The sequence below is a fragment of the Petaurus breviceps genome, unplaced genomic scaffold, assembly GCF_028583685.1.
Source record: "Petaurus breviceps papuanus isolate PSGF00001 unplaced genomic scaffold, PetGlider_PUasm1.0 89614, whole genome shotgun sequence".
NCBI lineage: Eukaryota > Metazoa > Chordata > Mammalia > Diprotodontia > Petauridae > Petaurus > Petaurus breviceps.
In genome coordinates, this window is record NW_027187089.1 from 34,667 (window position 1) to 54,464 (window position 19,798).

The window sequence follows — 19,798 nt, forward strand, 5'->3', positions numbered from 1 at the left end:
CCTTTCTGTTGGTTCAGAAGCCCTGAAGAAGGATTTTCTTGTTGTATGTTTACAGAAATCCTGGGAGAGGGCTTTGCTAATGTGTTCAGGGGTTCTGGGACTGTTCTACAGACAGAGGATAAATTCATGAAGGGACTGGCAATGTATCTTGTGGCTTTGCTAAGCCTTGTCTCCCAGGAACTAAGATTGCTGAGAACTTGCCTCGTGTCAAGATGAAGAAAAGAGCTCCATTTGGGTATTAAGTGCTGTGTTTAAACTTGATGTAACTCTGGGGTAGATTCAATTGTGATCCAGGGGTGGGGAACTTTTGACCTTATGTTTGGAAACTAATCTCCATTTGAGAAGAGGGGCTTTGTGGTGGACTTAATTAAGGTATAGCCTAGGGGTGGAGAAGTATTTAGAACAGAGACTTTGTAATTGATTGAATGATTGGAAGGTCCTGGGGTGGGGTAGTACTTGGAGATTATTTAATCACACTTAGTAAATGCTGTATTTTGAATGATGTCATGTTTTGATCTTCTCTGTTCTGGGTTTGTTACTGAATAAAATAGAGAGCACCTATGCTGGTATTTTGAACCTGGGAAGTTGCCTTTCTTTTGGCATTACATTACACTGTTATATATAAATATATATACATATATATGTATATATAATAAAATATACATATATATGTATATATAATAAATTTAGTTTTGTATAATTTCTGTATTCAGAAAGGCCTGCCTGGGAGTGGTCATGTAGAAGAGAATGAAAGGGAGTGGAGCCAAAGTGGCAGAGAACAGGCAGGGAGTCACCTGAACTCTCCCCAAAACTTCTCCAAACAATTTTAAATAATGCCTTAAGACAAATTCTGGAGTAGCAGAACTCAAAAAAGGACATGGTAAAACAATTTTCCATTCCAAGACAACTTATAAGCTTGACTGGAAAGGTCTGTTGCATTGGAGTGAAAGTGGAGCTTAGTTCAAAATAATCAAAATTATCTATGGTTACATGAAAAAATGTTCTAAATCACTATTGATTAGAGCAATGCAAATTTAAACAACTCTGAGCTACCATTCCACACCTATAAGATTGGCTAATATGACAGAAAAGGAAAATGACAAATGTGGGAGGAGATATGGGAAAATTGAGACACTAACACATTGTTGGTGAAGTTGTATACTGATTCAACCATTCTGGAGAGAAATTTGGAACTATGCCCAAAGGACTATAAAATCATGCATACCCTTTATCCAAGCAACACCACCACTAGGTCCATGTCCCAAAGAGATAGAAAAGAAAAAAGGACTTCTATGTACAAAAATATTTATAGCAGTTCTTTTTGTGGTAGCAAAAATTTGAGGTGATGCCCATCAAATGGCTGAACATGTTGTTGTATATGAATGTAATGGAATACTATTGTTCCGTAAGAAATGATGAGCAGGATACTCTCAGAAATACCTGAAAATACTTACATGAACTGATACAAAGTGAAGAGAGCAGAACAGAAGAATATTGTATACAATAACAGCAATATTGTATGATGACCAATTGCAAATGATTTAGCTATTCAGCAATACAATGATCTAAGACAATTCCTAAGGACTTATGATGAAAAAATGGATGTAGATCAAAGCATACTTTTTCCTGATTCTCATTGAATTTGGCTTAAGGAGAGAATAACATACACACTCAATTGGGTATCTTACCCTACAGGAAAAGAGGGGAGTAGGGGATAAGAGGGGGGATGACAGAAGGGAGGGCAGATTGGGGGAGAGGGTAATTAGAAGCAAACATTTTTGAAAAGGGATAGGGTCAAAGGAGAAAATAGAATAAGTGGGGGATGGGATAGAATGGAGGGAAATATAGGTAGTCTTTCACGATACTATGGAAATGATTTGGGTAACTACACATGTACAACCTATATTGAATTGCTTATCTTCCCAGTGGGGGTAAGTGAGGAGGGAAGAAGGGAAAAAATCTCGAACTCTGGAAATCTGGAAAGTTTTAAAAACCGATGTTAAAAAAAAAAAAACAAAGTTCCTGGAACAAAGCATACTTTTTTATTTATTTTTCTTCGGGGATTTTTATCTGTTGTTTTTTTTTTCACAACATGATTAACATGGAAATATGTTTTTCAGGACTGCACATGTAAAACCTATATAAAATTTCTTTCCTTCTCAATGGGAGGGGCAGAAGGAAAGAATTTTTAACTTGAAATTTTAAAAAAAAAGAATGTTAAAAATGGTTTTTACATGTAATTGGGGGAAAATAAAATATTAAATTTTTTTAAAAGAAAAGAAAGAAGTAGGATAGCCCTTAGAAAAAGGGATATTAGATGCAGGAGAGATGCTAGAGATGTTAGAACACAAAAAGTCATAACCTAGATTATCTTTTAAAATCACTGAATGTGATAGCTGGTGGGGGATGGAAGAGGAGATGGAATACTGCTGTGATATAAGAAATAGCAAGTAGGATGGTTTCAAAAAAACAAAGCAAAGTGACTTAAGCAGAACTGGAACCTTAAAAACAGCAACATTGTAACAATGATCAGCTGGGAAAGAATTACCTCCCTTAATAAGGACAGTTATTCAAGACAATTCCAAAGGGCCCATGATGGAAAATGTTATTCACCTCTAGAGATAAAACTAGTGAATGGAGTGCAGATTGAAGCATACTTTTTAACATTTCTTTTTCTTGTTTTGTATGTGTGTTTTCTTTTGCAACATGGCTACTATGGAAATATGTTTTGTATAACTTCACATGTATAATTGACATCATATTGTTTGCCTTATCAAAGGGTAGGGAGGGGGACGAACGGAGGGAAAGAATTTGGAAATCAAAATTTGAAAAAAAGAATGTTAAATATTTTTAACCAACTGGGAAATATTTAACAAAATAAATTAATATATATTTAAAATAAAATACTCCCTCCAATAACTAAAACCTTTCCCACAGAACCAAATGCAATTCCACTCATCCTTGTATGGGAAAGATTGCTATAGGTGTTTCTATGAAAGATAATGTAGAGACTTTTTTGGCAAAAAAAAAGCAGTTCTGCACAGAGGATTTAAAATAGACACCACATAGTGGAGAGCTCTCAGAACACACAAAAGGTCCGAATATGTAGGGGCCTCCCAATTACCCAATGTGAGAGCTGAGAGGGCTCTGAGAACATAAAGCATCAGCTCTAGAAGGAGCCTTAGGATGGGAATGGACAAAAATATTGGCCAGTTCCAGTTAACTTTACAAACAAAAAGAAAGTAGATTTTTAAAATGAGATAAATAATTTATTTTGGATTAATTTATATTAACAAGTGGTAATGATTTTTTTTAAATCTCATATTCTCAACCATACAGCCAAATAGATATAGTGAAAGTATTGCCTATTTTTTGGCTAGTCAAGACAATCCCCCTATAAAGTAAAACTTTTCTATGAAATCAAATGTAATTTGATACAGTTCCTTCTATAGGTAAGATTGCTATTTTTATGAATATTTATGATAATATAAAGCCTTTCACCAAAATTAAGTTGTTCCATATAGATTATTTAAATGGCACCATACTTATACTTCAGAAATATCATATTGTCAAGGCACATGTCCATTGCAATTATATCCAATACATTTTTTTTAATTTAAAGAAATCGTTCAAGATCATAGCAGGGTGCAGCCTAGCTCAGTGTTTGGGAAGCTCTGAAGACCAATGTGAAGAAAATAATATCAGGCTGTCTACCAAACTGAAGGTCTATGGAGCTGCTGTGCTGACTTCATTGTTGTAAGCCTGGTCAGTATACCAGCACCATGCCAGGAAATTGAATCACTTCCATTTGAATTGTCTTAGAAAGGGTCTGAAGATGACCCAGCAAGATAAGGTACAATGAGGTTCTTTCTGGAGCTGAACTACCAAGCATTCAAACTCTACTGCAGAGAGTGCAACTCTGACAAGCTGGCCACATTGTTCAAATGTCAAATATACATTTACTTAAAAGACTGTTTTACAGAGAACTCACACAAGGCAAGTGCTCACACAAAGGTCAGGTGAAACAATACAAGGACACTCTCTAGGAGGCTAGATGGCACAGTGAATAGTGCATCGGCCCAGAGTCAGGAGGACCTGATTTCAAATCCAGCCTCAGACACTTAATACTTACTAGCCATATGACTTTGGGCAAGTCACTTAACCCCACTTGCCCAGCCTCCTCCCCCCTCCAAAAAGCAAAAACAAACAAAAAAGCAAAAAAACAACAAGGACATTCTCAATGTATCTCAGAAGAACTCTGAAATTGGTTGTCAGACATGGGAGAAACAGGCACAGGACTGCCCAGCATGGTGTGCCCACCACAAAAAAAGGTGCGGTGCTCTATGAGCAAATCAGAATTGAAGTAACTCAAAAGAAACGTGAGATGCTCAAATTGAGAGACGTCTCCACTCCCAATCTCCATGTGGACGATGTGTGCCCGACCTGTGGTAGAGCCTCCAGAGGATCAGGCACAGTCAGATACGCTGTACCTCGACTTCACATAGTCATTGAGCACAAAGGACAAAAACCAATCAACCAGCAGGGTGCAGCCTTAAAACAAAATACATCAGGGCTGGGATGGTCCTTAGAACCCTAAATACTATGGTAATACTTCTAGGTACTTTACAAAACAGAATATTGGAAGAACTTAGAATTCAGAATGTCCTAGCTCAGGGTAATTCCTGCCTGTGAATGTCCAATTTAAAATGGAAAGTAAAGCCAGAATTTTAGACCCAGGAGGGTATTTAAAATGTAGAATATCTGAGCTGGAAGGAAATTTCGATTCCAGAATCCTAAGGTAGATGAGTCAGCAGAAGGTGGAATGTCAGTGTTGCCAAGCACAAGAACAGAAAGAGTGGGAGATGTTCAGAGGTGGAAAATGGAAACAGTCAGAAGCAGTGAAATTCCACCACATGGAATGTCAGGACTTGGAGTAACTATGGGAAAGAGAATGAGAGAGTAACTAGAACATTTACAAGAAAGGATATTAGTGCAAGGAGAGATCCCTCGGAGCACAAAATGTTGGAAGATGGAGTGTCCTAAAAACTACTGCAGGGGATAGTTGGAAATTCTCTTGACTACATAAATTCTCAACTTTGGCAGGGTCCTTAAAGGAGAAAATATCATAAATGGATAGGATTTAGTTTTTTGGTTTTTTTTTAATATGACATATATTTATTTTTTTCAATTTTTCAAATGCATTATTAACTTCTGATTTACATCATTCATTTCCGCCAGATTTTGAATTACAGATTTTCTCCCCATTTTTCCCCTACCCACCACCCCAAAATAGCAGTCCCACAGGATATCCCCTCCTCCAATCTGCTTTCTCCCATATTTTCTCCCATACCCCTTTCGACTTTTCCAGTAGGGCATGCCCCAGAGCCTATATATCTTATTTCCCAATTACATGTAAAATAGTATTAATAATAGTATATATATATGTATATATATACTATATAAGTTTTAAAATCAAATGTTTAAATACATATGTAATATATTTAAACATTTGATTTTGAAACTTTGAATTACAGATTCATTCCCTTCCTCCCTTGTCACCCACCCTTACTAGGAAGATAAGCAGTTCAGTATAGGTTATACATGTGTAGCTAATGCAAAAAATAACATAGTAGATATATTGTAAAAGACTGACTATATTTCCCTCCCTCCTATCCCACCTCCCACTTGTTCTATTCTCTACTTAGATCCCATCCCTTTTCAAAAGTGGGTGCTTCCAACTTCCCTATCCCCCAGCCTGCCCTCCCTTCTATCATCCCCCCTCTCATCGCCTTCGCCCCTACTTTCCTGTAGGGTGAGATACCTGATTTAGTGTGTATTTCATTCCCTCCCCAAGCCAAATTCAATGAGAATAAGGTTGACCCATTCCCTTTTGCCTTCCTATTCTTCCCCTCCATTGTAACCATTTTCCCTTGCCTCTTCTATATGAGATAGTTTACCCCATTCTGTCTCTCCCCATCTCCTCTCATGATATTCCTCTCTCACCTCTTAATTTCACCTTTTAAGTATCATCCCTTCCTGTTAAATCGGTCCTGTGCCCTCTACCTATGTATACCTGTAAACATATTTACACCCATTCACATATTATTCATATGCCTATATACCCGCATATATAGACATATATATATATATATATATATATATATATATATACATATATATATTTATATTCCCTTCAACTTTTTTCATACTGAGAAAAGTTTTATCGGTTACATTTATTGTTTTTCCATGTAGGAATGTTAATAGTTCAACTTTGATAAGTTCCTTATGATTTCTTTTCCCTGTTTACCTTTTCATGTTTCTCTTGCTTCTTGTATCTGGATGTTAAATTTTCTATTCAACTCTGGTTTTTTCAGCAAGAATGCTTGAAAGTCCTCTATTCCAAAGAATGACCATATTTTCCCTTGAAACATGATACTCAGTTTTGCTGGGTAGGTGACTCTTGGTTTTAATCCCAGCTTCTTTTACCTCTGGAATATCATATTCCAAGCCCTTCGATCCCTCAGTGTAGAAGCTGCCAGATCCTGGGTTATCCTGATTGTGTTTCCACAATATTCAAATTGTTTCTTCCTGGCTGCTTGTAATATTCTCTCCTTAATCTGGGAATTCCAGAACCTGGCTATAATATTCCTAGGAGTTTTCTTTTGGGGATCATTTTCAGGAGGTGATCGGTGCATTCTTTCAACCTCTATTTTGCCCTCTGGTTCTAAAACATCAAGTCAGTTTTCTTTGAGAACTTCCTGGAGGATGATTTCTAGGTTCTTACTTTGATCATGGCTTTCAGGTAGTCCAATAATTTTTAAATTATCTCTCCTGGATCTATTTTCCAGGTCAGTGCTTTTTCCCAGGAGATATTTCACATTGCCTTCTATTCTTTCATTTTTTTGGATCTGTTTAACAGCATCTTGATTTCTCATAAATTCATCAGCTTCCATTTGCTCCAATCTAATTCTGAAGTAATGATTCTCCTCATTGAGCTTTTGAGATTCTTTTTCCATCTGGCAAATTTGGCTTTTTAAGGCATTCTTCTCCTTACTGCCTTTGTGAGCCTCTTTTGCCAATTGAGTTAGTCTGTTTCTTAAGGTGCTGTTTTCCTCAGTCAGGCTGTTGACTCTCATTTCATAATTTTCTTGCATCGTTCTCATTTCTCTTCCCAATTTTTCCTCCACTTCTCTTATTTGCTTCTTAAGGTCCTCTATGGCCTGTAACCAGCTCATATTTTCCTTTGAAGCTTTTGGTACAGGAGTTCTGACTTTACTGTCTTCCTCCTGTTCCATGCTTTGCTCCTTTTTGTCCCCCAAAAAGGAGTCTAATGTTGGAGTCTTCTGTCTGCTTTGTTTCCTTCCTGGTCATGTCGCCCCTCAGTTACTTGACCCCTGGGCTTTTTGCCACAGTAGGACTCTGCCAGCAGACAGGGGAGCTTTCATCCCAAATGCTGGGGTTTTCTCAGCTGCTGGAGGTATTAGATGGGTGCCCTCTCTGAGGCTTCTACTGGACACACACACCCCGGGACCTCCACCCTAGACTGTAATCCAGATCCAAGCAGGTTAAAGGAAGAGCAATTACCCCTCAGACTGGTCGCTTGGTCCCCCTACACTTTGCAGGCCAGGAGCTGAAGCTGCCAGGTGGTGCTGGCTGGCTGTGCCAGGCATCTCAGTGGCTTCTTGCCCCAGGTGCATAAGCCCACGTACTCCCACTTACTGGGTCCCAAAGTCCAAACTGCACTGACCTCTCACTTTGTCCTTTGCATCTATGTGTCGATAATTCTGGAAACGGCTACAGCTGCTACTGATCTAGAGTCCCTTTGGCCGGGGGCTGGTCAGACCCACCCTGGGGCTAAAACCTCTGGCTCCTGTGGGCCTGGGCTCGGCTCCCAGAGCACTGTGCTGGCCAATTCCTGCTGGCCTGCCAGGCTGTCCTCAGTGGGAGGTTAGCTTCTCTGTGTTATTTTATGGTTTCTGCAGCTCCAAAGTTTGTTCAGAGTCCCCTTTTTACATTGATTGGGGAAGGTGGAAGCTGGAGCCGCTGGGAGGTCCTGCTTCTACTCTGCCATCTTGACTTCACCCCAATCAAGAAGATAGGATTTATTTTAATACATATCCTTATAGGGCCAAAATATTGACCAGTTCTTGGTAATTTTTTTTAAAAGAAATATAGATTGGTGGGGGGGGAGCTAGGTGGTGCAGTGAATAGACCACCAGCCCTGGAGTCAGGAGGACCTGAGTTCAAATCTGCCCTCAGACACTTAACACTTACTAGCTGTATGACCTTGGGCAAGTTACTTAACCCCAATTGCCCTGCCTTCCCCCCTCCAAAAAAAGACACAAAAAAGAATATAGATTTTTCATGAGATTAATAATTTTTTTCCAATTTAATATAGCTTAGCCAACAATTGATGATTAAACATCTATATCTCACATCTATAACCACAGAGCCAGAAGGGTATGGTGAAAGTACTGTTTATTTTTTTCTGTACCAACAAAACTCCAAAGGCACACTAAAATAATGCAATCCATACAAGAAAAGAAAAAGTTTTAATAGCGTATTATTGATATCCCTCTTAATGATAGTAGACTATTGGGGGGGGGGAAGGGTCTGAGGAGTAGGTGTTGGAAGTCCTTGGAATTAAAAGGAATCAGATGTGTGCTTTGAAGCCATTTTAATGATAAGGCAGAAGCCAAGTGTACTGAAATCAATAAAATTGAAAAAGTTAAATGTATAAAAGAGCCTTTGCATATCTGAGGATGTTTTGGCTTTAGGAACTAGAGCTGTAGGTTTAGAAGTGTCCTTATAATACATGTCTGGCCTTCAAGGTGATTTTAGGGGAAGAATATTGGAGGTCACAGAGAGCACAGAATATAGACTTTACTAGGTAGGATGGAAGTTGCAACTCTGAATGTCAAAATTTGAAATTGCACAGAGAAGGCAGGTAACATCTGGAAAGACACTTGGGACTGAGAATATTTAAGTTTAATGGAAATATTAAATCCAGAATCCTGAACTGGAGGAGGCCTAGAACCTCAATATCAAATCGAAGAGAATCTTTAGAACTGAGAAAGAAACGAGAAGGTTTTTAGCACATGATGTCAGACCAGGAAGAACCCATGGAGAAGAAAGTGAGATAGGTCAGAGAGCATTTAGAAGTAGGGCTATAAGAGCAGAGAGAGACCTTAGAACATAAAAGGTTAGAACTTGAATTGTCCTAAAAAGGACTCTGAGAACATAAATTAACCTTGGAAGGAGCTCATAACAGAAAATACCAGAAATGGTAACAATGTATTTAAATCTATCTTAGCGGTCAAAATATTGGCCAATTTTAATTAACTTTTAAAAATTAAGAAGAAAGTAGACCTTTCTTATGAGGTTAATAATTTATTACAATTAGTTATGAGTTAGACTAGTGGTGGTCCTTTTTAAAAAAAATATCACATGTTCAACCACATAACCAAAAAAAGTATGGTAGAAGTACTGGTTTTTTTGGCTTGCTACATAAAAATCCCCAAAACCTAAAATACTGGCACTCAGAAAGAAATGCAATTCCATGCATTTCCTTCTTTGGAACAGACTACTATTAGTATTACTATAAATAATAAAGAATAGAGAGTAATTTTGGCTACTAAATAAGATATTACATAAGGAGGAATTAAAAGGGACACAGCATATGTTTCAAAAATCAGTATATCCAGAAGACCTACGTACATAATAATAATAACGATACAATTAATAAAAAGTGAAAAAAATATAAAATTATGGGATGATGTGGTCTTAGAATCAAAGTGTCACAGCTGGGAAGTTCATAATAAACCAATGCTAAAAACAAAACAAAACTTAAAGAAAAAAATTTAAATCACAGTACAGGCTTTCTTCAGATCCCAAAATATCATGTCTTGGAAGCTCTTTAGAACACTGAATGTCTAGGCTTCCAGTTATCATTAAATTGGGAAAGTTGGAGGTGAGTGAGAGCTTAGAATACAGAATTTTAAAGCTAGGTGGTAAGTCCAACCTTCAGATGTTCCAACTGTGAGTGGAAAGTGAAGCCAGAATTTTAGATCTAGAAGAGGATTTAGATAGAGTGTTTGACCTTTAAGAAAATTTCAAATCCAGAATCTAAACTACATGAGGTTGTAGCAGCTGAAATGTCAGAGTTGGAGTGTTTAGAATAGAGAAATTGAGAGATGTTCAGGGACTAAGAAAAGAAATTGTCAGAAGGCAGTGGGATTTTAATACAGAGAATGTCAGACCTATGAGTATCCATGGCAGAAGGAATGAAAGAGTTAGGAGAGCACTTAGAAGAAGAGATATCAGAGGGAGGAGATCCCTAAAATATGAAAGATCAGACTTGTAGTGTCTAAAACCTTCCATATTGGGTGGTCTGAGAATATAAATCATGTGCTGCTCTGAAAGAAGCCTTGGCATCACAAATATCACAAGGGGGAATCATGGATGTGGCCAAGAGCTTACAACACAGAATTTCTTAACTTTGAGGTTAAGTTCCACATCTGAAAGTTCCATTTTGAAATGGAAAGTAAAGCCAGAATATCAGGTGGGGGAAGACACTTAGAACCTAAAATGTATGAGTTGGAAGGAAATTTCAAATCTAGAATCCTGAGCTGTAAGACACTTTAGAAGCTATAAAGTCAAAACTATGAGGGACCTAAATAGAGAGAGAACTGGAGATGTTCAGAGGCTGGGAATGGAAATTTTCAAACTGGAATTTTAGCACACAGAATGTCAGACTTTGGAGTCTGCAGAAGAGAATTTGAAAGGTAGGAGAATGCTTAGAAGAGGCATCAGAGGGAGAAAACCCCTTATAGCACAAAAGTTCTGATCTAGCCTAGTGTCTGACATATATTAGGTGCTCGATAAATGCTTGTTCCTTTCTGCCCACCAGCAGAATGTAGGGCTGTGTGACTCCTCTCTCTATTCCCAGAGTGCCTGTTCCGTGTAACATCAGTATTTGCCTAAGTCACCATTGTCTCAATTCCCTGCTCAAATATTACCAATTGATCAGCCCACACCTGTATGGTTGTTTGTCAGGGAGACCCCATAGCTAAAGACTGAAGCCATTAAGGTGCGACTTTACCTGGGAGGTAGAACCTCACAAATCCCAACTATCAAACCCATTTCTTTTACAACTTCACACCTTTCATCTCTTCATTTTCTAACAGTATGCATTCCTTGGACTGGACTTTTTTATGTCCCCAGGAAACCTTATCAGGAAACTCACCATCCTTCAAGATTGCATCAACTTTCACATTAACACCTCATCAGTACCCTCAGTACCTTCAGCCTTTCTGATTGGAAGGCTAGAAGGTGGAGCAAAAACATCCTCCCTATGACTACGTTTAAAGAGGACTCCCAGGACAGCCATCTCTTCATGCCACCCAGTTTGCACTCTTTGTAATGGATTTCACCACCCTTTGCGGGGTATTTTCTTCTCCTTTCCCATCCCTCTCTACTCCTTTCATTTTTCTTTTGTATTATTTTCCACCATTAGCTTGTAAGCTTCTCGATGGCTGGAACTGCTTTATTCACATTTGTATCCTCAGGTAGCAGTGTCTGGCATATGGTAAGTGCTTGATAAATGTTTATGGACCAAGCCCCTCCCTCCTTGGCAGATTTGCTGTAATGGAAATTCATCTTTAAAAGTGCAAACAACTTCCCACCTTAGATATTTTAAAGAAGATAAATTGAATTCCTAACTGGAAACTCTAGTAACTTAATTATAAAGGTGGAGTCTCAAAGAGTTCCCCAGGCTAGAGAAATCAGTTGCTAAGGCAGCAATGACCCCATTGGACCAGTCAACTCACTGCCCTATTACAAGGAGAACATACAACAAAGGCCAAGGGGCATAGCTTCCCGAGACTCAGTTCCTTTTGCCTCTCCTCCCTCTCTCCTATAACAACAGGAGCAGCAAGACATCTGAGTCAGAAACCACCCAAGTGCTGGGGTGTTAATTGTCTCGGGGGCTAGGAATTTTCAGGCTCCGATATAACCAGGAGACCACTTCAGAGAAGGGGAGAGGAGATGAACAATCAACTGCCAAGAACTGCTTTGTCCTAGCCTAACTGAGGTTGGCGCGGGAGTGGGGAATAGAAGCTGAAGTTACGTAACAGGAGGCAGCCATGTTGGCTATGATGGCGGAAAGGAAGTTCTTCAGAAAACCTAGGGCCAATCAGGTCTCAGACGCAGCTTTGTCCTCGGTCTACCCTATGTTGCTAAGGTGGAAGGTGGGTGGGTGGGCAGGAAACTGCGAACTGATTGCGCCAATCAGGTCTCAGACGCAGCTTTGTCTTTGGCCTATCCCGTGTTTGTTGCTAAGGTGGGAGGTGGGTGGGTGGGCAGGAAACTGCAGCATTGACTGCACCAATTAGGTCTCAGACGCAGCTTTGTCCTCTACCTAGCCAGTTTTTGCTGTGAAGGTGGATGGGAAGGACGCAGCTCCACTGATGTGCGTCTATGAGATGCCACGGGCAACTTTGTCCTCAGCCAATCCGACTTGAAGGTGGAAGGGGGGTAAGAAATGAAGTGCGGCAGAGAATCCAGGGCCAACCAGGTACCAGAGGCAGCTTTGTCCTCGGTCTATCTCATGTTGGCTGGGAAGGTGGAAGGTGGATGGGGAAGGAACTTGCGCCACTGATTTGTCAGGTCCAAGAGGCAGCTTTGTTCACGGCCCGATTGCTGTGAAATTGGCAGGTGGGTGGGTACCTTAAGCTTTGCCAGCAAAGCGGGAAGCCAGTCAGGTCCCAGAGGACCTGATTTTATCCTAGACCTAGCTGGTGTTATTCTCGGAGGGGGAAGAAGAGCAAAGAAAGGAAAGTGCGTCATAGGCAGCTTTTTTCTAAGCCTATAAGGTGTTCCTTTCGGAGGTGGGAGGGTGGGGGTGAGGGAAAGAAAATGCGTTTTAGCATCCGGAGTTTTGCGGTAGACAGAGCCGGTGTTGGGCGCGGGGGCGGAAGGAGAAGAGGAAAATGAAAGTGCGTCATAGGGTGCGGGATCTGCTAGTTTTGCGGTTCATAGCCAGTGTAGGGCGCGGGGGCGGAAGGAGGAAAGGAAAATGAAAGTGCCGTCATAGGATTCGGAGCCTGGCAGGTCCCTGAGGCACCTTTATTCTGAGCCTATTTAAGTGTTCATTGCAGAGGTGGAAGAAGGGAGGCGGGATATACATCTTAGAATCCGGGGCCTGTCTAGTTCTAGAGGCAGCTTTGTTCTAGGCCTTGACAGTTTTTGCTTCAAAGGTGGAAAAGGGGGAGGGGAATTTGTCTGAGTCTCCAGGGCCAGTCAGATCATGGGAGCGGCTGAGAGGGGGAGGAGTGCGTCAGAGTATCCGTGGCCAATCCGATTCCAGAAGCAGCCTTGTTTTTAGACCTTGCCGGTGTTTGCTGCAAAGGTGGGAGGGGGAATTTACGTCAGAGAACCCAGGGCCAATCAGATCATGGGAGGGGCTTAGTCGTCGGCCTATCTACTATTGGCTTCGATGGTGAAAAGAGGGAGGGGAAAGTGCGTTAGAGAATCCTAGCCTCTTTGTCCTAGCCTTTGCTGTGAAGGTGGAAAAGGAGGTGGGGAAATTTACGTCAGAGAATCCAGGACCAATCGTGGCAGCCTCTGAGTCCTTGGCCTATCCCATATATTTGCTGCAAAGGTGGAAGAGGGTGGGGAAGGGAAGGCCAAGACTTGGGCCAATCAGAGCCCAGAGTCAGCTTTGTCCTCTTTGAGGTAAAGCATCCTGGGATTGTGGGTGGGTGGGAGAAGAGAAGCTGCACCTCCCATTACACCTGGAAAGGGTGCTGGGTTGTTTCTTTTTTTAATGTGCTCAGTAGGCCAAAGTAATGGGAAGGGCAGGTTAATTTAATGATCAATGGCAAAATATATTTATGCTTTGATATACAACATTCATTTCAATATATTTATATCAGCACAGAAGTGGTGCTTTAATTAAATGCAATGTCGTATTTGGCTATAAAAAACAAAAATTAGCTCTGTGGACAGCGTATTGAATGGGGAACATTTTTGAAAAAAATAAAGTGTTGAATAGTATTTAAAAGGGATACTATTTGTGATTTTAAATCGTAATGTTAAAACACATCATGAGCTATATGATAAAATAAAAATTAATTTTAAAAATTGAAAAGGGGGGTGGACCTTGGGAGGTTAGAGTAGAGTGTGGGGTCTTAGAACACATAATCTCATAACTTGGGTTGGTGTCTTTATTTTTTTAATGTGCTGAGTTGGACAAGGTATTAGGATTCACAAATTAATTTAAAAAATAAAAGCTGCTTTGATATGAAACAGTTATTTCAATATAATTTGTATCAGCACAGGGGTGATGCTCTGAATTAAAACTCTGTTCCAGAACCATACAGCCAAAGAGGAAAGGTGAAAATACAATGTCATATATTGCTACAAAAAAAAGGTAATTATTTGCACAGTCCTGATCAGGTAAGATGTAATATATACTTAATTGATAATTTGTATTTATGGGGGGGGCGGGGGGACAGAGTGGTAAGTATATGAGATTTAAAAGAAATTATTTGTACTCTAAGGAATCTGAAGGGATTATTAAGTAAAATATTCAGTGTCATAAAATGAAAATAAATAGATTAAAAAGTACAAACATCCTAGCAGATTAAAGCAGGGTTGGACCTCTGGCAAGTCCTTAGAATATGGAATGTCTCCTATGGAAGGTGCTTTTTGAGCAATGAGTGGTAGAGCTTGAAGATAACAGAATACAGAATTTCAGAGTGGGAAGGCTTCTAAATGTCAGTATTGGGAAGGGTTCTAAATGTCAGTATTGGGAGTGAACATAAAGGCCAGAATATTAGACCCAGCTGGGCTCTTAGAATATAATATGTCTGAGCTGAGAAGTATTTTAGAATTGAGAGTGCCTGATCTGAAAAGATCTTGAGAACAAGGAATATCAGAGATAGGAAGGACCTTAAAACTCAAAAAGGAGATCATAATTAAGAAGCCAGAATGACAGAGCCAGTGGGACCTTAGAATAGAGAATGTCAGAAGTGGGAGAGCCTTCAGAAGTGGTATCAGCTGTAAGAAGCCTTTAGACCAGGGCCTCTTAAACCTTTTCTACTCTTGACCCCTTCAGTGCTTTTTCAACTGTGGGTCTTGTCCCTGTATGGGACTTAGGCCACACTATGTCAGAACTAAGGGTGTCTTTCAATAGAATTGGAATTTGAAATTTGGAATTGGAATATGGAATTTCAGAGCTTTAAAAACCCTCAGAAAGTGATATGTCCTAAGTCAGAAAGGCCTAGAACACACAATATCATAAGCTGGGCTTCAGTGGTTTTTATTTCCTTAGTGGAGTAAATTATTGGAAGTGACTAGTTAACTAAAAAAATAATAAAGTATAAAATGCAACATATTTCAACGTATTTTATGTCAGCATAGTTTTGATGCTCTGAATTAAAAGTCAGGTCCTAAAGAAGAATAATAAATACAGTGCCTTATCTGGCTAACAAAAAACAGTAATTTCCCATATGGCCTTGATCAGGTAAGACTGCCACTTATATCAATATTTGGGGGAATGAATTGGTTGAATTTATTGAAAGAAATTAAGTATAGTAAGTTTCTAAAGGTGTACACCATTCATGCTTTTAAATCATTGTAATGCTAAGACATATATACAGTGTGATAAAATCAAAATGAGTAAATAAATGACAAGGGTAAAAACCCTAATAGATCCAAACTGGACAGAGTCTTAGAGCACACTGTATTAGCCCATAGCGGTTCTTAGAGAAGGAATTTCTGCCTTATAATGTGCCTTTTGAAGGGTGATAGGGAAAAATAATGGAAGAGAGCCTAGAATATAAAATTTCAAGCTGGGAAAGCACTGAATATCAGAAATGTGAGTGGCCATAGAAGCCAGAATATTAGACCTGACTGTACTCTTAGAACATAAAATATATGAAGCTAGAGGCATCTTAGAATCAAGGATACTTGAACCAAAAGGATCTTGAGAACAAAGAATATCAGAAGTAGGAGGGACTCTAAAACTAATAAAGCAGGAGATAGAGCCTGAGAACTCAGAATGTCAGAGGTTGAAGAGAAAGTGTTTATCAGAACTTTGGGAAGCCTTCGAACACAAAAGGTTGAATCACAGAATGTTAGAGATGGGTAGGCCCTTAGAACATAGAGTTGAAAAGGTGATGAGAACAGGAAATATAGCTGGAAGAAGGTTTTTTTTTTTAATGTGCTTAGCAAGTTTTTAGGAATGACAGTATCAAATGATATATTTGATATGAGATGAAATACTTACATCAGCATAATTTATATCAATGGTGATACTCTGAATTAAAACATGTTCTGAACCACATAGTCAAAGGGCAAAGGTAGACTTACAAGACATATGTAATTTAATAAAAATGAATATGTTAATTAAAAGTTAAAAAAACCTAGACTATCTGAGGAGTAAGGAGGGGCTTAAGACCACAGGGCTAGGAGATTCTTCAGAACATGAAATGTCTGACTTGAAGAGATGGCATTCAAGAGTATATACCAGAGGTTAGCTATACTTTAGAATAGCAAGTTTCATAGGTAGGGGTGATGGAAGAATTGCAGAATGGGGTGGCTAGGCCCTGGAGTCAGGAAAACTTGAGTTCAAATCCAGCCTTAGACACTTACCACTTACTAGCCATGTGACCTTGGGCAAGTGACTTAACTCCAACTGCCCTTTCTTCCCCCCTGACAAAAATAAAAAAGGAATGTCAGAGTGGGGAGGGCCCATAAAATACAGATTATCAGATCTGGGAAGGGCCTTCCACTGTACAGTATCATAGCTAGGAAGTTGTTTTTTTTAAATCTGCTTAGTGGGCTAACATATTAGGAAGGGTATAATGGGCAAAGGTATTGGGTGGAACAGGTAAATTTTTAAACAGTTGAAATGTATATTTATGTTATGAGATGCAACATGTATTTCAATATAATTTTTTTTGCACAATTTTGATGCTCTGAATTAAAAGTCAGGTCCTGAACTACATCGCCAAAGTGGAAAGGTGAACATACAGTGCCTTATTTGGATACCCTCCCTTCCCCCCCAAAAAAAATTCTAAGCACGGATCAGGTAAGATTGCTATAGATGTTTATATTGTATGATGCAGTGCATGAAATGCTGAACCTGGAATCAGGAAGACCTGAATTCAAATTTGGCCTCAGACACTTATTTGCTGTGTGACCCAGGACATGATTTGGTTGTATTCTTTGAAAAATATAAAGTGCCAAATATGTAAGACTTTAAAAGGACACCATTTGTGCTTTTAAATCACTGTATTGCTAAGCATATGCAATGTAATAAGTAAAAATGAAGAAATAAATTACAAGGAAAAAAAAACTCTAGAATATCAGAGAAGGAACAGGACCATATAAGGTTCTTTAGAATATGGAATGTGTAACTTGGAGGTACCTTTCAAGACAATATGCTGAAAGTTGCATGTAACTTAGAATAGTGAATTTCAAACCTAAGAATCACAGTGTCAGTGGGCAGGGCCCTTAAAACAGATTGTCAGTGCTGGGAAGGCTGGGGAGAAGGTTTTTTAATTGTGTTCAGAGGACCAGTGTATTGGAAGGGACAGATAAATTGTTATAAGACAATAATTAAATATATTTATAGTTGAGATAGAACATTTATTTTGCTATAATTTATTTCTGCATAATTTTGATGCTCTGAATTAAAAGTCAGATCCTGAACTACACTGCCAAAATGGAAAGGTCAACATACAATGCCTTAACTGGATACCAAAAAAAATAAATTATAAGCACAGAACAGGTAAGATTGCTATTGGATATTAATGTTATATGATGGAGAGTATAGAATAGAGTGCTTGACCTGGAATCAGGAAGACTTAAGTTCAAATCTGGCCTCAGACACTTATTTGCTGTGTGAGCCAGGACATGAATTGGTTTTATTGTGTTAAATACACAAGACTTTAAAGGACACCATTTGTGCTTTAACATCATTGTAAACATATGCAATGTCATAAAATAAAAATAAATTAAAAAGAAAAAAGAGTCTTAGAAGCTCAGAGGGAAGTTGGGCCATAGTCAAAATACTGTGAGGGTGGGGGAGTGGGGTAGGAGTTGTCTTTAAAAGTAGAGTGATGGAGATGGGAGACAGCTTTAGCCAACAGAATTTTCCAGATGGGAGGTTAGGCTGCACATTGAATGTCACAACTAAAAGTGGACAGAGAAGCTAGGATGCTAAACCTGGGAGTAGACATAGAATGTGGAATGTACAAGCTGGGAGGCATCTTAGCATCCAGAAGGCCTGAAGTGGATGGAGCTCGAGAAACCTAGAATATCCCAGTTTGGAGGGATCTTCTAAGATACAAAGTAGGACATGGTCAGAGTTCAAGAACCCAATCAATCTGTGACCGTAGGACATAGAATGTCAGGCCTGAAAATAGGAGGAATAGCCATAGAGAGGAGAATCTCAGATTCTTAGAACACACAGTCTCAAAAGGTGGGGGGATTATAGTGGTTCCTATTTGCTCAGTGGGCTAAATTATTGGGAATGACTGGTTAATTTAGAAAAAGAAGAATAACAAATCATATTTATGATATTAGATGCAACATGTATTTGAAGATAATTTGTCAGCCCAGTTTTGATGCTCTGAATTAAAAAGTCAGGTCCTGAACCACAGACACAAAGAAGAACAGTAGTAATAATGGTGCCTTATCTGGCTACCAAAAAAAATGTAATTCCCTATATGGCCTTGATCAGGTAAGACTACTATTGATACCATTATTATTGGGAGTGAATTGGTTGAACTTATTTAATGAAATAAAATGTTAAGTATTCGAGATTCAAAAGGGATACCATTTTTGTATTTAAATCATTAAATGAAAAGAACAAAACCTTTGAAGATCAGAGTTCAGAGGTACATAGACCATTAGGCCAAGGAAGTCCTTTAGCACATGGAATGGCCATACTGGATGTGTCTTTTGAAGGGTGAATGTTAGAACTGAATGTCAGAATTGTCAGTGACCCTAGAAGCCAGAATATCTGCCCTGGGAGGGGACTTAGAACATAAAAGGTCTGAATCTGGAGCCCTCCTAGAATCCAGAATATCTGAGCTGAAAGGATTTTGAAAAGAGGAAATATTAGAGGTAGAAGGGACCTTAAAACTCATCCAGTGGGAAATGATCATGGAACAGCTGAAGACCCAGAATGTCCGTAGGCCATTTCACAGAAGAATGCCAGAATCAGAGAGGGTGTCAGAAGTAGAGTGGGGCTCAAACCACAGACTAGAACAGCAGGGAGGTCCCTCAGAATATTGAGTGTTAGAGTTAGGGGGTGTCCTGAGAACACAGATGGGGGGTTGTTTGTTTTGTTTGGGTTTTTTTTGTTTGTTTTGCTCAGCAGGCCAAGATAGTGGGAGTGCCTGGTTAATTAAAAGAAGACTAACAAAGTAAACTTATGGTATAAGATGCAACATTCATTTCAATGTAATTTATATAAGCTCTATTGATGCTCAGAATTTTAAAAGTCAGGTCCTGAACTACCCAGAGATAAAGAGAGGTAAAGCATCATTTGGGTACAAAATAAAAATTTCTGTGCACATTCTTTGGGTAAGAATAATAAAACTAGGGGCGGCCAGGTAGCACAGCGAGTAAGAGCACCGGCTCCAGTGTTGAGAACACCTGGAGATCAAATCCCGGGCTCAGAGGCTTAGCACCCACCCAGAAACACCTGGCCGTGTAGCCTTGAGCAAGTTACTTAACCCCAATTGCTTAGGGGCGGCCAGGTGGCTCAGCGAGTAAGAGCACT

General features: G+C 39.3%; 2 long non-coding RNA genes across 51 annotated transcripts in view; one reads left to right on the top strand and one right to left on the bottom strand.

The window, feature by feature from the left end:
* LOC138176480 (uncharacterized) overlaps positions 1-19,798 on the bottom strand; it is a 145,759-nt gene that overhangs the window by 1,274 nt on the left and 124,687 nt on the right. The window lies entirely within an intron of this gene.
* Positions 12,314-19,798, top strand: part of LOC138176479 (uncharacterized) — a 124,008-nt gene continuing 116,523 nt past the window's right edge. For 6 of the 50 annotated variants that reach the window (XR_011172260.1, XR_011172258.1, XR_011172262.1 and 3 more), the window contains exons 1-2: positions 12,326-12,574; positions 14,335-18,751. This is a non-coding gene — a long non-coding RNA (uncharacterized lncRNA). Of the gene's footprint in view, positions 12,575-12,596; positions 12,715-14,334; positions 18,752-19,798 lie in introns of those variants that run through there. The other 44 variants (XR_011172252.1, XR_011172253.1, XR_011172256.1 and 41 more) reach the window with 38 other exon arrangements.